The following is a 12,308-nucleotide window of genomic DNA, read 5'->3' on the forward strand; positions in this document are numbered from 1 at the left end:
ATTATGTTTATATCGAGAAAGAAACAGAGACTCAGAAAATTTAAATAATCACCCCCAGTGGTGCACTAAACAAAATGACTGAAATTAAATCTAAGTTTCTTGTCTCTAAGAGTAGAAGTGCTTCTACCACGCCACTTCAAGCCATCAGACAAAACATGTAGAAGTCTGTTTTATTCCCAACTTAAATGCTACATAACACTATATATTATGGTATCTTTTTGGAAGTTCATTGTATTAATAAGGTTTTATTGAGTTCTAATATAGAGACATATTTAACCTAGTGATTTTCGAGTTCATGGAATTATTGTTGTTGGTGTGATGGTAGAGGTTATCCATGTGTGTTAACACATGTGTTTGTGTGTACATATTATACACACACACACATACACACACACATATATTACTTTCCTTTGAAAGAGTGCTCTATAAAACACACTGTGAAGAATTTTGGCCTGGAAGATATAAACTGAGGTCTTATTGGAGATATCTGGGGTAAAGCGATAATTCTGAATTGAACAAATACCCATACCTGCCATGAGCAACTCAATACAATTTTATTTTAACCTACTTGTTTTTAACCTTCCTTGGCCAAGGATGAATTAATGTAGGAGAGCAGGATTTTGATGGTGTAATGACTGTCACCAAGCTCTCAATGAAAATGTAAAATGTGTCTGCTGTGCCCTGTCACTTCCTGTCTTTGACATCTCTCTTCCCTTCTTGGATTGCTTCCCACGCTCACAGTCTATCTTCCCTGTCTGTCTCAGTGAGCTCTGGATTTCAAAGTCAATCTGATGGGAGTGAAACAATCTGATCAAGTGAATCGGCATTATAGTATCAGTCTTTTGTGCAGTGGGAATAGTTGGAGTTGGAATAAAGAAACTTCTAACTGGAAACTTCCAACTATTTCCAGGGAGATTTGGGTACGATTAGGTGTACGATTAGGTGACTCCCCAACCTCAAACTTACTTGTTGCATTTTCCTGCATGGTTCAGCTTCTACCAACGAATTCAGAGCTCCCCAGCCTGAGTTCTAGGATTCGGATATGGTCTATGTGTGTTTTCCTAAGGGTTCCTGTGCTGTAAATTTGACCCCAGGTCTGGTGGTGTTGCTGTGGTAGAACCTCTGAGAGGTGGGCCTTGGTTCAAGGTTAATTGGGTCATGGAGGCTCCACTGTCATGAAGGCACAAAACATTTGAACAAATGCTTCCTTAAAGGAGATATGCTATAGACACTTAGGTATATGGAAATGCCTTCCGTCTAAAAGCTGATACAAGTGTTGACAAGGAAGTAGAGTCCTTGGTGTTGGTCACACCTGGAGAAATGGAACATAGCTTGACAGTGTCTTAAAAATTAAACATACACTTAGCATCTAACCTAGCCCCCTTTCCTATGTATTTCCCCAAAATGAAAGCACAAACATGCGTTCACATGTGTGCATACTCTGTGTTGCTTTCACTTATAGTGGAAGGGGGGGGTGGAGAACCAACCCTGAAACAACTTAAATGTCCATCAGAATAGATAAACAAATGCAGTAAATCCACACAATGAATACTTATCAGAGTGAGAGAAAATGAATGCATATAACAACAGGGGTAATTGTAGAAAGAAAGAAGCCAGAAGCAAAAAGCTCTATGCTGAAAAATTCCATGTATAAGAAACTCTGCAAGAAAGATGCCCAAGGGCATAGAGACAGAAAGTAGATTCATGATTGCTTGGTTGGTGGTGGGGGGTGTCGGTGGGAGTCTGTGAGGGTTGACTGAGAGGGAGGGGGGCAAGGAAACTCTTTGGTGATGCTAGAAATGGTCTTCATCTTCATTATGGCCATTATAGGAATACATACTTCTATCGTGGCCTCTCTATCTACATCTTTAACATGGGTGTACGTTACTACATGTAAGTTACACATCAATAAGATTTGTTTTAAAGGTGGTTGTGAGGAGCCCAGGATTGGAGAGGGTAATGAATGGCATATTTCTGTGTCAGAGTGAGCTGTTTTGAGTATGTTCTGTGCTAAGCAGGAATGGCAGTGGAAAGGGAGGAAAAATACTGGAGGAGGAGCTGATTAATGAGCTGTATTTCTTGAAGAGAGGAGGAAGAAGGTGTGCACAGAGCTCAGGTGGATGGATGAGCCACAAATGGAAGGTGGCTGCATTCTCACCTGTGTCTGCTGTGGAGGAAAGTAGTTTGTGATATTATATTTGCATAAAATTCCTATGTGAGAGGGCAGAAAGGCTCATTTTGAGCATTCAATCCCTTCAAAGCCAGACACTATCTGAATGAAGATATGGATATTTTTATTTATTTATGTATTTTTTGGGTCTGGTCGTGGGGCCTGAGCTCTGGGCCTGGGCACTGTCCCTCAGCTCTTCAGCTCAAGGCTAGCACTCTACCACTGGAGCCACAGTGCCACTTCCGGCTTTTTTTCTTTTTGCTTATGTGGTGCTGAGGAATCGAACCCAGGGCCTCATGCATGCAAGGCAAGCGCTCTACCCCTGAGCCACCTTCCCAGCCCCAGATATGGATATTTTGTAGAAAAAAAATACCTCTCTCATATAACTTGTTTTCTTTTCTCTCATATAATTTAGAATACTAAGAAAGAGGGAATGTTAGACATTGAACAGAGTAAAGCAAGGACTTTTTAAGTGTAGATTATTTGCAATGCTGTAAAAGTGTAGAAGGTTAGGGAAGAATTTACCAGGAAGAACTTCATTTATTTTATTTTTAGTTATTTTTATTATTATTTTTTTACTGTGCGAGGGCTCAAACTCAAGGTTCTACACATGCTATGCAAGCACTCTACTACTTGGTGTTAGGGCAAGAATATAAAATGTCAAATTTACCAGGCACTAATGTCCTGTAATCCTAGCTACTGAAGAGGCTAAGATCTGAGGATCCCAGTTCAAAGCTAGCCCAAGCAGAAAGGCTCATAAAACTAATCTGCATTTAACAATCTAAAACATCACAAGTGGAAGGGTCACTCAAGGGTTAGAGCGCCATTCTTGAGCTTAAAAAAGCTTAGGTACAGAGGCAGCCCTGGCCAAGCACAAAATAGAAACAAAAAGGAAGACATGAAAACAATATGGAAGCCCTTGTTGGATAGGATCAACTTAGGACATGCCTTTGTGCCTACTCGCATTCATATTGAACAGGAAGCTGAAAACTGACAGTCAGGGGGTCTCGCTTCTCAGGAGGAGCAGGTGGAGAAGAATTAAAGGGGCACACATTAATGGAAGACACACTCAGGAGAGGATAGGACCCATGTAGGCCATAGGTGACTAGGGGCATTATAGAGGGTTCTTTTAGAGTTCCATGCAAAAATATGGAAAATATTTTCTTTGATTGGAAGCCATTGGTTTCTTTGAAAGGCCTCATTTGCATGTTTCCAATCTGGTAGTAGTAGACTCAGAAGATATTAAAGGTCATAGTAAGGAAAGGATTTTAAGCATAAATACCACAGGAACACTCTTTCATATTTTTTTTCTTAAGAGGAAACAAAGTAGTTTAAAGAAGTGTCTATATGCATAAAGAGAATAAATATAGCAGAATGGATGTGAATAGATTTTGTGCATATTTTCTCTGATGGAAGCACAGACCCTGGGGAGCATCTTTTCCTACAAGCAGATTCCATCTGAGATGCTAAAGGCTACCACTGCCACTAGAAGCATTATTTTTCCCCTAAACTTTTAAATCTATTTTTTTTTTTTTTTTACCAATAATGAAAGTGAGCACAGCCCAGGTCCAAAAGCCCAGGGAAATAATTGCAGAATAGTTATCAAGAATAATAGTAACAGGATAAGCATATGACTGATGTGAGCGCCCCCTATTTTCTTCCCTCATTATCATTTGCCTACCTCAATGTCATCATTTTAAAAACACTGTTTTCATTGTGTCTGCTGCCTACCTCCACCCATAGCTGATGGCTTACAGGTTATTAAGTCTGTGCTCATGGATGCAAGGAACATCCATTTTCCTGTAATTGCCATAATTTCATCTTCCTTTATGGCTGAATAATACTCTATTGTATTTTCTTTATCTATTCATTGGTTGATGAACACCTAGGTTGATTGCATAGTTTAGCTATTGTGACTATCTCTATTGTATGCAGACTCACTTTAGATATTCTCGAGATCCTATGGTAGTTGCATTTTTAGTTTTTTGAAGAACTTCCATACTGATTTCCATAGTGGCGGCACTAATTTACATCCCCACCAGTAGTGTGAAAGACTTTCTCCTCCATTCCCATCCTGACATTTGTTGTTTCCTCTTTCCTTCCTTCCTTCCTTCCCCCCCCTTTTTTTTTGCCAGTCCTGAGGCTTGAACTCAGGGCCTAGGCACTGTCCCTGAGCTTCTTTTGATCAAGGCTAGCACTCTACCACTTGAGCCACAATGCCACTTTTGCCTTTTTCTGTTTATGTGGTACTGAGGAATCAAACCCAGGGCTTCATGCATACTAGGCAAGCACTCTACCACTGAGCCACATTCCCAGTCCTGTTGGTTGTTTTCTTGATGATTGCATTCAGACTGGGAAGAGACAGAATCTCAGTGTAGGATATTTATTTATTTATTTGGTACTAAAGATTGAACTCAGGCCCTCAGATTTGTTAGGCAGGACCACTTGAGCTGTATCTATAGTCCCTTTAAAAAAAAAAAAAAAAGGTAAGGTCTTGTTTTATGCCCAGATGCCCAGGTCAGTCTGAGCTACAATCTTCCCATTTGTGTCACTGGGGATAATAGCCATGCACGATTGTCCGGTCCTTGTTTGAAATGGAAACTCAGAAACTTCTTGTTTTTCCCCAGTCTGGTTTCAAACTGAGATCTCCTCATCTCTGCCACCCTAGCTTACTGAAGCTAGAATTACAGGCTTTGAGACACTGCACTGGGTTCAAATGATGTGTTTTTTTTTTTTTTTTTTTTTTTTAATGATGGTCTTCTCAGTACCTAAATGAAAGGTGGAGTCTTAGGACAGAAGGCAAGATAATTCACACTGTTATGTAGTGTTTCCCAGTAAGGATTCGAGCACAGGATGAGCTTTACCCGTTTGTAATCTCAATAGCAGTTTCACTCACTTCCTTCCAAGCATTTGTCTAGGGGAGGAAGAGGAACACATGTCTACACATAGGAAATGGGGAGGGATGACTTTGGGGGTGGGGGCCATGAAAGGTACTGGACAAAAGCACATCCTTGGGGCCTCCCATGGGACCTAGTATATACCATTCTGCAAGTGTTGGCTGACTGATGCTGGAAGAAGGGAAGAAAAAGGTTTGGTTGACTTAGTCCTTACAACAATGTGGGGTTAGGACAGAGAAGTTAAACCCTCCAAGGTCAGTGTTAGCTTCTCTGTAGGTCTCTAGTTCTCTATACTCCATATACTCTAGACTCCAGAGAGATGTGTAAAATGTAAACCAGACCCCATTACTCTCCTATTCCATTGGGCGTAAAGTCCAAATTCCTTACCATCACCGAGAAGAAGATACGGAGTCTTCTCCTCATAAATTCATAACTAGAACAGAATCTTGCAACAAAGGACAAAGTAATGAGAGAAAATAGGCATGTTTACTGATGTGCACAACCAGATTAAAACTCAAACAATGACTTAGGTATAGCCTCTTCAACAAAAAATAATAAAATTGAGAGATGACAAGAAAAAGAGAAGACTTTGAGTCTCTATGGGCAGTAACGGGTCAAACAAGTAGTAGATAAACGTTAGTTTGTTATGGCCCAGGTGAGGTAGCTCATGTCCATAATCCCAACTACTTGGAAGGAAGAGGTAGCAGTCCAAGAATGTGGGCAAAAGCAGAAGACGCTATCTGAACATGAACTAAAGCAAAAAGGATTGGGAGCATGGCTCAAGCGGTAGAGCAAGTGTGAGGCCTTCCGTTCAAACCCCAGTTCAGCCCAAATGTACAACATCTGTAAGGTGTATTAGTCATTTCTGTGCGGATGAGGAGCCGAAGCTCCCTTCAGTGCTTCACCTTTGCTCTTCCCCACAGACAGAGGTGTGCAGAATACTTGGCCTTGGTAAATCTTAGGCAAGTGGAGGCAGGGCAGGGACCTCCCCGGCCTCTGCTTCTCCTTACCTGGTTACAGGTCAGCCATCTTTCTTCGGGCCCAGGCCTAGTCTGGTCTGACACAACCCGAGGCCCGCCGGGCTCACCCTGCTTTTCTCACCGGCTCTCGCAGGCCTTGTGGCCGGGGCTCTGGCGCTCTGGCCCCGGCTGTGTCCTCCGCCAGGCCCACTCTTCCCTTGAACTTGGGCCGGGGCTGCGGCTTCCGGCCATCTAAGTCTCAGGCCTGGTTGCCCCCCTCTTTCTCGGGGGAGACCTACCCAGCACCCCTTGATTTAACAAGCCCCCGGCTCCCTCCCACCTGTTTATTTCCCTCTCGGCATTTATCACCACCTAAAATTGCCCCCTTTTTCAGGGAGTGAATTCACTTTCCCACTTAGTGCCCCACACAAGGTAGGCCCAAGGCGGCCCGCGGGAGCTCCTCTCCCCCGCCACCGCCCCAGGGCCCGGCCCCGCCCGGAACTCGAGGGCGGCGGCGCGGTTTCCCTCCGTCAGGAGGGGAGTCTCGGGAGCGCACACCGGAAGGCGGGGCGGCGAGCGGCCCGGCCGTGGTGAGTGCGTGGGGGGCCTTGGGCGGGCGGCCGGGCGGCCGGGCCTCCTGCCGGGTCGGGGCTTGGGGAGGAGCCGCCGGAGCCGGGAGGGGCCGGGGTCGCCGGGCCGGACCTGGGGACCCTGGAGCCGGCCTGAGGACCCCGGGCCTCGGCTCGGAGGGTGCGGGCGGCGGCGGCGCGGCCCCGGGTGGAAGCCGGGCCGGGCCTGTACCGCTGTGGTCGGGGTTGGGGGCGGGGAGATGTGCTGGCTCAAGTTCTGGGTCTGTCGCTACCAATGACCCTCACTCACTCTCTCCTTCGGTCTTTGGGCTACTGGTGTCCGGTCCAGTGATGGGTGGATTCATTCATTCATTCCAGGCCCATTCCTAGGTCTGGTGCTACACAGATGGATAGAACTGCCCAGAGGTGTTCAATTATCTATCTATCTATCTATCTATCTATCTATCTATCTATCTATCTATCTATCTATCTATCTATCTATCTATCTGTCTGTCTATCTATCTATCTATCTATCTATCTGTCTGTCTGTCTGTCTGTCTATCTGTCTACTGTCCATCTACCTATCTGTCTACCATCTATCATCTATGTATCTGTCTGTCTACCTACCTGTCTGTCTGTCTCTATCACCTATTTATCATCTATTTGTCTTTATCATCTATCATCCATCACAGAAATCCCTCTACCTTCCACATTCAGAGGCTGAGCTATAGTTAGAACTCGGTACCCCCGTTGTCACTGTATTTGATTTGGGTGCTCTGCATTTTGTATATGCATTTTTCTAATTTGGGGAGAGGAAGGGAAATAACCAAATGCTGAAACAAGGATACAGGATGATCCATTGTAACAATGAGACATACAAGATACTATGTTGAAAGCCAACTTTACAACTTCGGGGGGTGGGGCGGGAGGAGTTTCGGAGGTGGGGAAGGAAGGGATAGTAGGGGGAAAACAAAGGAGGAGGTAACAATGCTGGATAGGAAATGTACGCATTACCTTACTCCTGTATCTGTAATCCCTCTGTACAGTATCTTTACAATAAAAAAATTAAAAAAAAAAAAGAACTTGGGATGAGGGTGGGAAACCTGCAGTGAGGATAAAAACCTATTCATTTAACATATAAAATTTAGGCTTTCAGTCAGAGATACCTGGTTATTTAGAAGGGAATCGATGTCATTAGTGAGTGCACTGCCTATGGTGTTGACAAGTACAGAAAAAATGCACAAATTATGTTCACAGCCTTCTCAGGTAACATTCACCGAGAAATTAGGTCATCAGAGCAGATGGTGGGTCCTCCTTTTGTTAGTGAGTGACTTACCCAGGCTCTTACCAGTAAATAACTAGACTATGATCTGGTTGGAGACTCCTGGACCGGTCCTTTCCACATACCATTATTTTGTGCTGGTAGTGAGGCTTTAATCCACTATCTCTTGTTCTCCCTGGGCCCTGGATTGGCTTCAAACCTTCATCCTCAGAACTCAGTCCACTGAGGATCAAGGTCTTATTGGTATGAGTGCTGGCATCTGGCTCCAAATTATTATCATTACTTTATTATTATTATTATTGTGATGGTACTGAGGCTTGAACTCAGGGCCTGAGCATTGTCCCTTAATTATTTCACTCTGCTCCATCACTTGAGCAACAACTCCATTTAAAGCTTTTTTGGTGGTTAGTTGGAGCTGAGAGTCTCATAGACTTTTCCTGCCCAGGCTGCCTTTGAACTGTGGTCCTCAGATCTCAGCCTGCTATGTAACTAGTAATACAGGCATGAGCCAGCCACCCTTTCCTGGCTGCAGATTTATTTATTTTTATTTTTATTTTTTGCCAGGCCTGGCACTCTTCAGCTCAAGGCTAGCACTCTACCACTTGAGCCATAGCACCACTTCTAGCTTTTTCTGTTTGTGTGATATGAGGAATCAAATCCAGGACTTCATGCATGCTTGGCAAGTACTCTACCACTAAGCCACATTCCCAACCCTGCAAAATTATTTTTAAGTACAGTAATCATTTATGACAAAAGGTGAGTTTGAGTCAGAGATGAACTCAGATTACTCTCTAACTTACTGGCATTCATTTCACCTTCCCTTTTGATACTTTTTTTTTTTTTGTCAGTGGTGGGGACTGAAATCTGGGCCTAGGCTGTGTCCCTTAACTCTTCAGCTCAAGGCTAGTGCTCTACCTCTTGAGTTTCAGGCATTTTCTGCTTATGTGGTGCTAAGGAATTGAACCCAGGGCCTCATGCATGCAAGGCAAGTACTCTACCACTGAGCAACCTTCCCAGCCCCTGATACTTTTTTTAAAAAGTACTCAAACTTGACCTCCACATGAGTCAGTCCCAAATCTATATCTAATGCCCAATTTCTCCTCCATTTAAACCCTTATATCCAGCGGGCTGGGAAGGTGGCTCAGTGGTAGAGTGCTTACCATGCATGCATGAGGCCCTGGGTTCGATTCCTCAGCACCACATAAGCAGAAAAAAAAAAGCCGGAAGTGGCACTATGGCTCAAGTGGTAGAGTGCTAGCCTTGAGCTGAAGAGCTGAGGGATAGCGCCCAGGCCCAGAGCTCAGGCCCCACAACCAGACAAAAAAAAAAAAAATTACAAACCCTTATATCCAGATATCCAATGGACATTTACACTTGGTTGGTCCGTACCGCCTAAGCTTTTCTCTGTAAACATACAATACAAATCTGAAATAATCCTCCAAGTGTCCAGGCACATAACCTGTGTTGGTTCTCTTTAACCTCTTATAACCAATTAATTGATCACCACATGCTACCTATTCCTGGAGATCTAAAGATCTCCAATCCAATCTGACTTTCTTTTAATTCCTTCCTAAATTTAATGCCTAGGAATTATGGTAGAAACTTAGTAATGGCTCTCTTTAGCTTTACTTTTAATGTCTACCCATTCATTTTACATTCTGCTAAAAAGTGATTTTTCTGAAAGTTCAAATATGATCATATTACTCTCCTGTTAAATCCCATATATTTTTTCCCATCATCTTTAACATAATACCCAAAGTCATTAATGTGATCCAAAGTCTTTTCTGATGCTTTCCTCACCCTCATCCTGTATCTCTAAACCATTCTTTCTCGAAGTTGGGCATGGCACTAACCTTTGTCAGAACTCTGGGAATCATTGTTAAACAGCTCAGTTTCAGAACAAATGACCCTTTGGGGGAAGAGAGGTAATAGCAGTGAGTATGGATTTCAAACAAGTTCTGTGCATTTTAATATGTGGGGCATTAAAGATTGAGGACACACTCCTGTTTAACCCTGCTTTTTATCCCCACCAGATGACTAATGAAGTTCAGGACATACTACCCCAAAATGTGGCACCTTAACACTTGAGAAACAGCAGAAGCAGGAAGCCCACTTTTTTACTACCTACTCTTCTTCCCTGAAGCAGACCCTGAAAGAGATCTTTGACCTTCTCTGTTTAAGACCCTTCTGTGAGGGATACCCATCCTACACATGAAGGGAAGAAATACTCTTAAATCTTTGAAGATGCAAAGACACAGAAAAATTGCATCAAACAGGCCTTACTAAATTCCCCTTTGTTGTACCATACTTCTGCATAGCTGTCCCCTCCTCATCAAATTTAGCATAAAAATACACAAGTTTCCCTATTTGGATATTCATCTCCGAAGGCTTTTATGCCACGAAAATCTGTATGCTCTTGTTAATATGGCTTTATTATAGGGATCATAGTTGTGAGTCTTTGAATGGGTGAGAAAAGAAATCTCATATTACTTGTGTTCTTTGGACATAACTTGCATGTTTTGTCTTTGTACAGATTTAGTTCAGGCTACTAACACAAAAATGTCCTAGACTGGGGTGGTTTAAGTAACAAATTTATTTCTTATGGGGAATTTGTGAAAATCTGTCTGGAGGTCTGTAACCAAGCTGCCAGCATAGTTGGGCACTTGGTGAGAGCCCTGTTTCTGTGTTCTTGCTTTGTCCTCACATAGTAAGGGGCGGAGGGAGCGGGCGGGGGGGGGGGGGGAGGTATCATGGTGTCTTCCTATAAGGTCCCTATCCCTTTCAAAAGGGTACCATCTTGGTTACCTCTAAAAGTGATCTCTCATGTGAGGGTGTGATACTACCTTATTAGAACTCCAATGTCCATTCTCTATGTCCAGACATAGAGAATGCAAACATCGTTCACACATAGTTCTTTCTTTAAAGGACCCTTTACATTTATCTTCTGGTATTGCAACCACAATTTTTTTTTTTTTTTTGCCAGTCCTGGAGCTTGAACTCAGGGCCTGGGCACTGTCCCTGAGCTACTCTTGCTCAAGGCTAGCACTCTACCACTCGAGCCACACCACCACTTCCGGCCTTTTCTGCTTATGTGGTACTGAGGAATCAAACCCAGGGTTTCATGTGTGCTAGGCAAGCACTAAGCCACATTCCCACCCCAACACAATTCTCTTAAGAAGTATTTTCATTGTCTTTAAGTAGTTGTACAAAGGAGTTGCCATCCAACAGAGCAGTTTATGAATACAATATATCTTGATTAATGTCATCCCTTGCAACCTTCTTACCTATCCCTTCCAACCCATCCCTCACTTTTCTTAATTTTTAGGTTGGTATTCAAAATCTCTTTTCCATTAAACAAAGGTTTGTGTATACAGTGCATCTTGATTTGTGTCATGCCCTCAACACCTTACCTCCCCCTTTGATGTACCCTTTTCCTTATTTTCCTCAATTTCGTGGTATGTACAGTGAATTCTTGCTTGCATTCACTCCCCTTTCCCTATTCATTCTACCTCTCCCCTGGCTCCCATCCTCCCCGCTTGTGTTTTAATTGTGGGTTTCAAAGTTGTGAGCACTCAAGAATGGCTTTTACTCTTCTTTGCCCCAGCTTCTGGCTCTGAGCCTGCCATATAGGGGGTGTGTGTGTGTGTGTGTGTGTGTGTGTGTGTGTGTGTGTGTGTGTGTGTGTGTGTGTGTGTGTGTGTGTGTGTGTGTGTGTGTGTGTGTGTGTGTGTGTGTGTGTGTGTGTGTGTGTGTGTGTGTGTGTGTGTGTTTTAAATTTTTGCCAGTCCTGGTGCTTGAACTCAAGGCTTGGGTACTCTCTGTGCTCTTTTTGCCCACGGGTAAGTGCTCTACCACTGGACTTACATCATTTTATTGGCTAACTACCCAGGCTAGCATTGAACTGTGATCCTCAGATCTCAGCCTCTTGACTAGCTAGGATTATAGGCATGAGCCACCAGCTTCTGGCTTATAGATGTTTTTTGAATGAAGGAATGGTTTAGTGTTGGATGGGGAGGAAGTGCCTTTGGGACCCTTTCTGTGCTAGCCTTGATGATGTCTTAGAGTCTCCAGAGGGTGGGCTCCCTGGCACCAATTTATTATTGCATGTAACAACAATGCTTCTTCCCAAGAGGGATTTTTAAATAGAAGAATTAGACTTTTTGGTAGAAGCAGCTTTTTTTCCTGGTCTATGTACCTCACTTACAAAGTCATCAACATTTAAAATATTTATCTTGAAACTAATTTATAGCATATGCATTGCAAGTTTAAAAATAAATGTGATCCACCATCTCACAACCTAGAGGAAATTACTTAAATTTTTTGTTTTTATTTATGTTGGCATCTTAAAATTCATATGTATATCTTGACGTAATACTAGTTATACATTTTTTTTTTTGATTAGTCCTGGGGCTTGAACTCAGGGCCTGGGCA

At 43.2% G+C, this 12,308-nt stretch overlaps 1 protein-coding gene and 1 long non-coding RNA gene across 3 annotated transcripts in view; one reads left to right on the forward strand and one right to left on the reverse strand.

Moving 5' to 3' along the window:
• Nucleotides 1-6,530, reverse strand: part of LOC138809867 (uncharacterized) — a 48,203-nt gene extending 41,673 nt beyond the window's left edge. For both annotated transcript variants that reach the window (XR_011366961.1, XR_011366962.1), the window contains exon 1: nt 6,078-6,530. This is a non-coding gene — a long non-coding RNA (uncharacterized lncRNA). The remainder of the gene's footprint in view (nt 1-6,077) is intronic.
• Agk (acylglycerol kinase) overlaps nt 6,514-12,308 on the forward strand; it is an 88,553-nt gene continuing 82,758 nt past the window's right edge. The window contains exon 1 of the mRNA XM_069996919.1: nt 6,514-6,616. The gene's annotated coding sequence lies outside the window, so the exon portion shown is untranslated. The remainder of the gene's footprint in view (nt 6,617-12,308) is intronic.

Source organism: Dipodomys merriami, unplaced genomic scaffold (genome assembly GCF_024711535.1).
Source record: "Dipodomys merriami isolate MVZ:Mamm:240054 unplaced genomic scaffold, mDipMer1.0.p SCAF_5, whole genome shotgun sequence".
NCBI lineage: Eukaryota > Metazoa > Chordata > Mammalia > Rodentia > Heteromyidae > Dipodomys > Dipodomys merriami.